Below are 12033 nucleotides of genomic sequence, written 5' to 3'. Positions count from 1 at the left end.
GTCCAACTCTCACATCCATATGTGACCACTGGAAAAACCATAGCCTTGCCTAGATGAACCTTTGTTGGCAAAGTAATGTCTCTGCTTTTCAATATGCTATCCAGGTTGGTCATAACTTTTCTTCCAAGGAGTAAGCATCTTTTAATTTCATGGCTACATTCACCATCTGCAGTGATTTTGGAGCCCAGAAAAATAAAGTCTGACACTGTTTCCACTGTTTCCCCATTTATTTCCCATGAAGTGATGGGACCAGATGCCATGATTTTAGTTTTCTGAATGTTGAGCTTTCAGCCAACTGTTTCACTCTCTACTTTCACTTTCATTAAGAGGCTTTTTAGTTCCTCTTCTCTTTATACCATAAGAGTGGTGTCGTCTGCATATCTGAGGTTATTGATATTTCTCCCGGCAATCTTGATTCCAGCCTGTGCTTCTTCCAGCCCAGCATTTCTCATGATGTACTTTGCATATAAGTTAAATAAGCAGGATGACAGTATACAGCCTTGACGTACTCCTTTTCCTATTTGGAACCAGTCTGTTGTTCCATGTCCAGTTCTAACTGTTGCTTCCTGACCTGCATATAGGCTTCTCAAGAGGCAGGTTAGGTGGTCTGGTATTCCCATCTCTTTCAGAATTTTCCACAGTTTATTGTGATCCACACAGTCAAAGGCTTTGGCATTCCTTTCTCCAGGTAATCCCACCCCAGGGATTGAACCCAAGTCTGCTGCCTTGCAGTATAGTTGATTTATAATATTGCATTAGTTTTAGGTGTACAGTGTAGCCTTCCCAGGTGGCACTAGTAGTAAAGAACCCATCTGCCAATGCAGAAGATACAAGAGACATGGGTTCGATCACTGGAATGGGAAGATCCCCTGGAGGAGGACATGGAACCCACTCTAGTATTCTTGCCTGGAGAATCCCAGGTACAGGGGAGCCTGGTGGGCTGCTGTCTATAGGGTCTCACAGAGTTGGACGCAACTGAAGTGACTTAGCAGCAGCAGCAGCAGTTTCTTCTTTATATCTGTGATGAGACCTACTTAACTTTAAGTTTTGCTAAATAGATGATTATCCCACAAATATTTATTGAGTATCTACTCTGTGTCTGGAAATCCTGAAAACTAGTAAGTAAATGTAGTATGACTCTCTGCCATACAGAACTCACATTCAAATGAGAGAAGATAGACAATAAGCAGTAAACAGTATAAATAAGTATGCATGCGATCAGGTAATATCTGATATGGGTTAAGAAAACAGAGTAGGTTAAGGGAGATTGGACGGTGCCAGAGGATACAAGCAGCCTTGCTGTATTTAAATATGGTGATCTAGTTAGGTATATAGAGAAAGTCATCTCTGAGCACAAACTGAATTGAGATATGGGAATTTGCCATGTGTCTCTCTGGTAGAAGAGTCTTTCAACCTGAAGAATCAGTCAATGACAGGATCATAAGAGTGTACCTGACATCTTTGAGTGATAGAAAGGAGCTTTGTGGCCAGGTAAAGTGCGCAAGTAGAAGACTTGGAAACTATCATAGGAATACATCATAGACAATACTATGTGTCACTGTAACAACTTTGGGTCTGGATGAAATTGGAAACTATTTAAAGTTTTGAGTATAGGAGTAGCATAATCCAAATGTCTTTTTAAAAGAATTCCTATAGGTGTTGTTTTGAAAATAGCTATGGAGGGAACAGGGGCAGAGCAGAGATAAAATTATTGGAGCCATGGCTATACATAGAGGTTTTGTGTGTGTGTGTGTGTGTGACTAAAGTTCTGACATTTTTTATTATATCCCAGGTTTTATTTTATATACTTCAAACCAAATATTCTATTCAGCAACTCTGTAAACATCTCTTTACAAAAGTGTTAGGATACAGTCCTGCACTTTAGGGGGAATGTGTACAACTAAGTCAGGGAGAGCCAGCGACTAAACACTTGGCCATCACAAGAATATGAGACTGAGCGTGATAATATTGGGGTATCCCAGTATTGTGCCTGGGATACCCCAATATTAAAAGTCATGAATGAAAAGGAAGATTGAGAAAAAATAGCTAAGGAATTACTTCCTTTCTTACAAAGAAAACAGGGAGTTTGGTGACATAGAAGCTAAGTTAAATAAGAAAAAGTTTACTGTGGATGAGGAAATAATCAATTTGGCAGCTCTGTGAAATAAGATTACATTTTCTATTACTTTTCTATTATACCTAACAAAGCACTGCAAACTTAGTTGTGAGATAACTTGCTATTTTAGAGTTTTCCATGGTCAGAAGTTCGGTATGTTTTAACTGGGTTCTCTGTTCAGGATCTCCCAGGGCTTAAATCAAGGTGTAAGCTGGTTCACCCTCATCTGAAGACTCAACTAGGGAATGCTCTTCCAAGTTAATTCAGGTTGCTGGCAGAATCAAAACTATGATCATATATTTTTTTTCCTTTTTTTTTTAAAGCAAATACTTATCAAGTATCTTACAATGTGAAGTTGCTGTACTATGTGCTACAAAGAATTAAAACTTTAATTAAGTTGAGATATTTTCTTTAGAGAAAGTATAATATTGTCGGTTAGATAAAATCAATAAATGAACAACTATGGAGATTATTCTAAGAAATACACATTTATTTTAAATTGGGGCCTTAAGACTGTGGGGAACACTTTTTAAATGAAGAATAGAATATCACAAAAAGAAAATGCCTTTAGCTACTCAACTACCATTCAATCTGATCAAAAACAAGCACAACTGTCTTAACCAATTGTCATTAAAATATCTAATTTTGCAAATTTTCAAATAATGTATAACCATGTGGACACAAAACTAGTGTTCCCCCTAAGGTCAAAGACAGAACACATTCCATAGGAGCCCTGAAACCAAGCTTCATTCACTTCATGGGAACCCCACTTATGCTGGAAGTGTATGGAACCAGATCATGTAAGGGTTGAAGGCATGGCTAAGCAATTGGTCTTCAGTAGTTAAGGGGACTTACTGAATCAAATGTAAATGTGAGGAATTACCTGAGTGATTTGAGTCATGAGCCAATTCTACCTAGAACATCCAGATAACTGATGAGGGAGAAAGGAGTTTGTTGGATTTTTATTTTGTTGTGACCTGTGTATAAATTTTATTTCACTCTCAATGTTATATTATACAAGTACATTTAAGAGAATAAAAAGAAACCATTTATTCATGTGTATTTTATTAAATATTAATTATATGTGTTTATGAAGAATAGGTCCTTTTACAATTTATTTAGAAATATGAAACATTTAAATGAGCTTTGGGATTTGCCTTTGAAGTGACATAGTAAAGTATGTAGATGTACTATTTTTTCCAATAAAAGAAGGAAAAATTTACAGTTTTTGTTTATTGTTACTATTTTCAAATTTATATTGTCTACTCCTTGATTCCAATTGCAAGGTGAAATTGAATAAATTATTTCTCAGAGTGCTACATAACTTTAACTGAATTAATATGCCTTTTCTAATCTGTTACCTATAACCTTGCTACTCAGAGCGTGGTCGAGGATATCATTAAAGTTTGAGAACTGGCCTATAAAACCTAGAAAAAAGACCATTCGGGAAGTTGATGGAAACACTTTAAAAATCCTTGTCAAAAACCCCATTATGTTATGTATATAAATACAACTAAAATGTCTTTATTTGATCTTTATTGGTGATATAATTATAGTGACAATCTGTAGTAATAAAACTGGCAGCTAAAAATGTTATTCCCATGCCTTCTAATCCCTCCTAATTCCAGGAAATTCCTTCAAGGAAGAACAAGGGAAAATAAAGTCTATTCATTTATATGAATAATGGAACACAATTCATAAGGCATTCACAAGATTGGACTAGCTATAAAAATAATTTTTTGAAAGCTGAGAGTGTACTTATATTGTATGTGCTTATTATCTTATGATTTATATAAATACTACTGCCAAAAATGAGCAGAGACCATTTTTTACTTTATCATAAAGAATTATTTTATTCCTAAACATAAAATACCACTGGCAGTTTTGTTAAAAATGATAACCTATTATTTGTGAAATCCTCTGTATTGCTTTTTTCCATGTAAAGATGTTAGAATAATAGATTTGTAGAAGTGAAATCATAAAGGTCAATTAATCCAACCTCTTACCCAACAGATAAGTCTGTTCTGCATTAGAAGTTTTTGCTTGGTTATATGGTGGTGACAAGCAATCCCCAAATTTTTGAAGCGTACAACACTTAAGTCATATTTGACTGCAGGCTTAGGGTGTTGTGTGAGGTTCTATTCCTTGTGGCTTCATTTCAGAATCTAAGCTGAGAGATCCAGCTTCTATTATTGGAAAAGACTCTGATGCTGGGAGGAATTGGGGGCAGGAGGAAAAGGGGACGACAGAGGATGAGCTGGCTGGATGGCATCACTGACTTGATGGACGTTAGTCTCAGTGAACTCCGGGAGTTGGTGTTGGACAGGGAGGCCTGGCGTGCTGTGATTCATGGGGTGGCAAAGAGTCGGACACGACTGAGCGACTGATCTGATCTGATCTGATCTGATTCTCAAAACAGAGAAAAAGAAAGGAAAAAGAGAGATCTAGTAGAAAGACCAGTCAATGGTTCTTAAAACTTTTCCTCAAACCAGGAATATGTTATTAATAGACTTTCATTTTACTGACCAAAGCAAGTGTCATTCATTGCCTTTCAATGGTGCTAAAAAGGAAACTCCTTCCAAGAGAAGGCAGCATAGGTACATCACATTTGTGGAAATGGATAAACTTTTTACAGGGAAGAGAAGACAAAATAATTAGGAATGATAACTTTTTAAATACAGTTCCAGATTTGTATAAGCTTAAGTTACCAGACCACCTGATCTGCCTCTTGAGAAACCTATATGCAGATCAGGAAGCAACAGTTTGAACTGGACATGGAACAACAGACTGGTTCCAAATAGGAAAAGGAGTACGTCAAGGCTGCATACTGTCATCCTGCTTATTTAACTTATATGCAGAGTACATCATGAGAAACGTTGGGATGGAAACTGGAATCAAGATTGCCGGGAGAAATATCAATAACCTCAGATATGCAGATGACACCACCCTTATGGCAGAAAGTGAAGAGGAACTAAAAAGCCTCTTGATGAAAGTGAAAGAGGAGAGTGAAAAAGTTGGCTTAAAGCTCAACATTCAGAAAACTAAGATCATGGCATCTGGTCCCATCGCCAGATGGGAAACAGTGGAAATAGACGGGGAAACAGTGGAAACAATGTCAGACTTCAATTTTTTGGGCTCCAAAATCACTGCAGATGGTGATTGAAGCCATGAAATTAAAAGACACTTACTCCTTGGAAGGAAAGTTATGACCAACCTACATAGCGTATTGAAAAGCAGAGACATTACTTTGCCAACAAAGGTCTATCTAGTCAAGGCTGTGGTTTTTCCAGTGGTCATGTATAGATGTGAGAGTTGGACTGTGAAGAAAGCTGAACACCAAAGAATTGATGCTTTTGAACTGTGGTGTAGGAGAAGACTCTTGAGAGTCCCTTGGACTGCAAGGAGATCCAACCAGTCCGTCCTAAAGTCCTGGGTGTTCTTTGTAAAGAATGATGCTAAAGCTGAAACTCCAGTACTTTGGCCACCTCATGTGAAGAGTTGACTCATTGGAAAAGACTCTGATGCTGGGAGGGATTGGGAGCAGGAGGAGAAGGGGACGACAGAGGATGAGATGGCTGGATGGCATCACTGACTCAATGGACATGAGTCTGAGTGAACTCTGGGAGTTGGTGATGGACAGGGAGGCCTGGTGTGCTGGAATTCATGGGGTCACAAAGAGTCAGACACGACTGAGCGACTGAACTGAACTGAAGATACTTCAGTTACTTATTTTAAATTGCACAATGCTGAAGCCAGTCCAGCCTGGGGGAGCAAACTCGGCGTGCTGTGTGTGCTTATTCGCTCAGTTATGTACGACTCTGCGACCCTATGGATGGACTGTAGCCTGCCAGGCTACTCTGTCCGTGGGATTTTCCTGGCAAGAATACTGGAGTGAGTTGCCCTTTCCTCCTCCAGGGGATCTTCCTGACCCAGGGATAGAACCTTTGTCTCCTGATTTTTCTGCATTGCAGGTGGCTTCTTTACCCCTGAGCCACCAGGGAGGCCCATAGTCTGTACTAAGTAACAATTATTTCCTTCTAGTAGCAGACAGCCATCCGTCAACTCTTTGTTGTTCATTTGCCCTATTGTATCCGATTCTTTGCAACCAACATCCGTCAACTCTACTCAGTCATGAATTCACTTACTTCATACAGTAAAATACAGACTCCAGCCATTGTGAAGAAGAAAAGTTTATCTCAATGTGAATATTCTCCTTTCTTTAATAATCCTACCACTTTAAGCTTCAGTGCCTGATTTTCCTTTTCTGTATTTGATAAGCCAGAGCTGCCTGTGAGCTCATTTCCCCTTTTATTTCTCTTTTTCCAATCCTAGCTTACTTCTACAGGTTTTAAAGATTTACTTTCTAATATGTAAATACTGTAACCAAAAATCTACAACACTACATTCAATAAGTTGACTTTTCTCTCTGCAGGCAACAATTTCAGACTTGTTAATGAATAGCTATAAATAAGTGAGAAGTTAAAACATGGGGAAATGATAACTCTCAATTTCTAATACTAAGGATTTTATTATAATACCAAAATCAAGGAATGCCTTTTTACCTTTATTTCATAATGAGAAATAGCTCTAAGTTTAGCTCTAATTTCTCAAAAAAATACAAAAAAAACACCTCAAATTGATGAACAGTGTTTTCTTTTCTTTTTTTTCTTCCTTGCCCATATATTCACAAAATAAAATAAGCAATTTGCTAGGCAATTAAAAAAATGTTTATCCCAGAGGATGACATATGAATTGACTGGATAATTTCCTGAATTTCAATTTCTATTTGTATATGTAGACATGGCCTGATTTTTTAAAGCTCAGCCAAAAGTTTTTCTGTGGTAAACTTTGTTTCCTCTCAGAAGATCATTTGGGTACTGTTGGAAAAACTGTTCAAAGGATGAGGATTTGTGCTGCCAATCACTTATATTAAAAACAATAAATTTACAAATATTTAAAATCAAATATTGAGGTGTGTTTGAATGAAGTACAAGTCCTTTGTTGAAAACTTCTCTGGGAAGAAATTATTTCTCAAAAAGCTTTAGAAAAAAGAAATAAAGTAATCACATATACCCTAACCTCTGTGGATTACACAATTCCTTTTCACTGTAAAATTTGCTACTACTTCAAGTCTAATGGGCTTTCCATTTGTTTGAGTGACTAAACCAGGGAGCTGCACCGTAGAACACTGTGTGACTGATTTATCACTACTGCTTCTAATCAAGGAGCTGTTTCTTCAGATAGACTCTCTTGCCTGAAATATTTTCCCTGCTGTGCCATTTACTTTGATTGGAAAAGCAGTGATCCTTCCTCCATTTTTGTAGTAAGGCCAGAAGATTTCCTTTTTGCCCTTGAACCAACTATTAAAATGTATTTCAATAATTCAAAAGTTTGTAAACTTATAGCAATGTGACATTTTGTCTTTGGAGAAACATAATCTAGTATATAAATTGAAGAATAAAGCCTATTCTTCCAGACTAGTGTTTCTGTAGCACTAGATTTTATAGAAATCTGATCTTTTAGGTCACTATTTTATCTTAAAGACGGCAATAAAATTCCATGGCATCCACAGTTACGCTGCTATGCTGCTGCCTTTCCTAAAAGATTATTTTGTATATGCAATAGAAACATGCTTACTGAAGTTGAATTTCCAAGTACAGGTTTTTTATATTTAGGGTTTTAAAATTTTTTGTAGAGTATAATCATTGAATCATATAATTAGACTTTATATTGTAAACAAAATAATAGTTCTCATACTTCTGTTTCTAAATGAGTTAATGCAAATGAAAATGAAAACCATTTAGAAATGTTTAGATAGCTGGCAGGGATTCACCCTGAAAATAAGATTTGGACCAGAGGTGATAAATCTTGCTTATTTAAAAATGCTAAAAAGGAAAGAGTCCAAAACACAGTTTAGACAGAGCAACTAGGATTAACCTTTGCCTGCAATTCTTAGTACTTCTATCACTATAAATTCTGTGTTATTTTAAAATTGTTAAACTTTTAAAAAAATTTTTGAATATTAAAATTTGTTAAAAATTTTAAAATAAAGCTATTGTTAATATTGTTTAAAATTTAAACTAAGCCAAATACAGATACATGACCTATGTAGCTAACCCTATTATTCCACAAGATTCTAGAAAACTTCTAATCTATTTGAATAATTTACTCTTCTTGAATTACAATTTGTTTTAAATAATTGTATGACTTTCTTGTGGGGCTGCAGCTGTGTGGGACGGAAATTGGATAAAACTTGGAATTACTGATAGAATTTGTAAATTTTTATTTTATAATACAATCTAACATGACACTTTCTTCTTAAATGAAAGCACTGAGTCTTAGGCTATGTTCAAAAGGAAGATTTGAAACAGTCTTTTAGGAAATTAAGATGTTTATAAAAGTTATCTATAATATTTGATTAATTCCAGTTCCTCAGATAATGTTGTATGTGTCACAGATACACGTATGTATACATAGACACCCAAAATCAAATAATCATTTAAGAATTTTAAAATAAATTCAGTGTGAAAAAATTGGTCAGAATAGTAAAATTGTGGCTATGTGTTTGTTTCAAAACATAATGAATGATATGTTTAGCCTTGTATTTTGTTGTAGACTATGATGTAACCAAAATTGTTATTAAAATATGAATTTATAAACATATAAATATATTTTCCAAAATTAGTTTCAGTCTTTTGTATGCCAACATAAAATGCAAAAATGTGAAATGACTTTTCACTAATTTATTAAAACCTATTATATTTAAAAATGTATTATATAAAGTTCTAGATTTTTAATCATAAAGTTGGCTCATAAACCCCTAGAAAATAACATACTTTTTAGGCCATTTAACACCTTACTACCCTTTTTTTTTTCACACTTTGCTAAAAAAAGACATTCGTGGAAAAAAAGTGCTGTGGTAGAAAAAGTTCTGTTTTCATTTTCCTAGCAAAATCAGGTCACCCCAATTTCATGGTGCAAAGTCGCCCCATAACTAGAAATTGAGCGATTTTTTTTTAAGTTAAAAGAAATTCTATAAAACAATTTCCATTTGATGCTCAGCTATATCAAATCTTAGAACATGTCAACTAAAATGTATGCCAAAAATGTGAAATCAGAGTTTAAAATCATTAAAATTTAATTATTGAGACTTTTGTTCAGTTATTTAACCAAAAACAATGGGATATAGTTTTATTCATATTCTCTGAATTTATTTATATATGTATGTACACAGCAAAACGTAAAATGGAATGAAGTGTTAAAAGTAGGCAAATCTAAGTAACTGATATATGATGTTCCTCATAATTATTTTCAAATGGAAAGTTAAAATTTTTAACATATGAAAGCTTATTTCCATTAGTTGTAACAACTGAATTTTTGATCCAAATTCAACGAAACTGTTAACTTTGGAGCTCTGTAGGTGTATACTATTAAAATTTATATATATCTGCTGCTTACTTTTACTTCCATTTATTCTCATTTAGCCATATTTCTTACCACCTAAAACCCCAACTTCAAATAAATAAATTTGAGAATGTTGATCACACTCTCCTCCTTGAAAGTATTCACTCAATTTTCAAGATGCCATAATTCTTTTGGCTTTCCTCCCACATTCTTGCTGCTCCTTCTCACTCTCCTTTTCTGGTTCTTCCTTTTCTCCCTCATTCTCTAAACATTGGAGGACTCAGTCCCAGTCTTTGGTCTCCCCTGCCACCCCATCTTTATTCCTAACTTGGTGACTTTATTTAGTCTCTTACCTGAAACTACAATGTGTGTGCTAAAAATTCTGAAGTGGGCAACCTGAGTTAGTACTTCTATTATTTCCAGATTGAATACATGATATCTCCGCTTTGATCTTAAATTGGCATCTACAACTCAACCTTTCCAAGTGAGCAACTACTTTCCCCTCAAACTTGCTCCAGCCTCAGTCCTCTCTATGTTGGCTAATGGCAACTCTAACCTTTTAATATATTTTATTTGTAGTTATTTCAGTGTGCCATTAGCCATATGTTCAATAATTTTTAAGACATGTCTCTTTCTATACATTTAGTTGAGGATACACATTGTATCACATTTATATGGGTGAGCAAAACCCCTGGAGTCACCCCTGCTCATCACTTTATCTCACATTCCATATCAAATTCCCAAATCAATTACATCAGGTCTGCCTTCAATATGTATCTTTAGATTCTGATTCAACTCTTAGCTACTTCTATAATTATATTTCTCTCCCAGACCAGCAACATCTAACCTAGATGATTTCAGTCTTCTAATTGGTCTCCTTACCCACACATTCTATGTATTTTCAGACTATGTTTCTTTATTTTTTTTTTTTGTTACTAGGTTGTTGTCTTTTAAAAAATGAAAAGTAAGGTTTTATTGTATAGTCTGAGCAAAATTTCTTTTTTTTTTTTAAATCTCATTTTATTTATTTATTTATTTTATTTTTAAACTTTACAATATTGTATTTGTTTTGCCATATATCAACATGAATCTGCCACAGATATACACGTGTTCCCCATCCTGAACCCTCCTCCCTCCCCGTACCATCCCTCTGGGTCGTCCCAGTGCATGAGCCCCAAGCATCCAGTATCGTGCATTGAACCTGGACTGGCGACTCCTTACATATATGATATTATACATGTTTCAATGCCATTCTCCCAAATCATCCCACCCTTTCCCAAAGAGTCCAAAAGACTGTTCTATACATCAGTGTCTCTTTTGCTGTCTCGTATACAGGGTTATTGTTACCATCTTTCTAAATTCCATATATATGCGTTAGTATACTGTATTGGTGTTTTTCCTTCCGGCTTACTTCACTCTGTATAATAGGCTCCAGTTTCATCCACCTCATTAGAACTGATTCAAATGTATTCTTTTTAATGGCTGAGTAATACTCCATTGTGTATATGTACCACAGCTTTCTTTAAAACAATGTTTCCCTCTAAATATTATTTAATTATATCCCACAAATTTTGATATGTTAATTTTTACTATTGTTCAACTCATAGTATTTTCTAATTGCTTTAGTGGTATTTTTGACATGTGAATTAATTAGAAGAGTATTATTTAGTTTTATAAATTTGATATCTTCTAGATATCTTTGTGTGACTGATTTCTAACTTAATTTGATTATAACTACATAATCCTTTAAATTGCACTTTTCTTGCCATCCTTAGTCACTTCAGTCATCTCCAACTCTGTGACTCTATGGGCTGTAGCCCACCAGGCTCCTCTGTCCATGGGATTCTCTAAGCAATAATACTGGAGTGAGTTGCAGTGCTCTCCTCCAGGGGATCTTCCCAACTCAGGGATCAAACTCACATCTCTTGTCTTCTACACTGGCAAGTGGGTACTTTACCATTAGTGCCACCTGGGAAGTCCTGCAGTTCTCTTAAATATATTGAAAATTGTTTTATGACCCAAGGTATGATCAATTTTGATGAATTAATTATGTTCACTGGAAAATAAGGTATATTCTACAGTTGTTGAGTGTGCTTTCCCTACAAATAGTAGAGGAAATTAATTGATACAGTTGTTCACATAATCTATGCCCTCACTGATCTTTTATATTTTACTTTTTAGTTCTAGAATTTCCATTGGTTCTTTTTTTATAGTTTCCATTTCTCTGCTGAGACTTCATTTTTTTTTTATTCATAGAAGCATGATTTTCTTTACTTCACTGAGCACAATTAAAATAACTCCTTTAAAGTTAACTAACTTTTACTAATTCTAGCATCTGAACCTCCTGATACTGGGATGCATCTTTTTGGTTCTTCATACGTTGGGTAATATTAGATTATATCTCAGACATTGTGATTATTTTATTATGCAGACTCTAGAATCTATTACATTTTTTCAAATGGAATTGATAATATAATATAATGTATATGATAGATATAATATAAAATAATAAA

Source organism: Bison bison, unplaced genomic scaffold (assembly GCF_000754665.1).
Source record: "Bison bison bison isolate TAMUID 2011002044 unplaced genomic scaffold, Bison_UMD1.0 scf7180017864260, whole genome shotgun sequence".
Lineage (NCBI taxonomy): Eukaryota > Metazoa > Chordata > Mammalia > Artiodactyla > Bovidae > Bison > Bison bison.
This window is presented reverse-complemented; position numbering follows the sequence as displayed.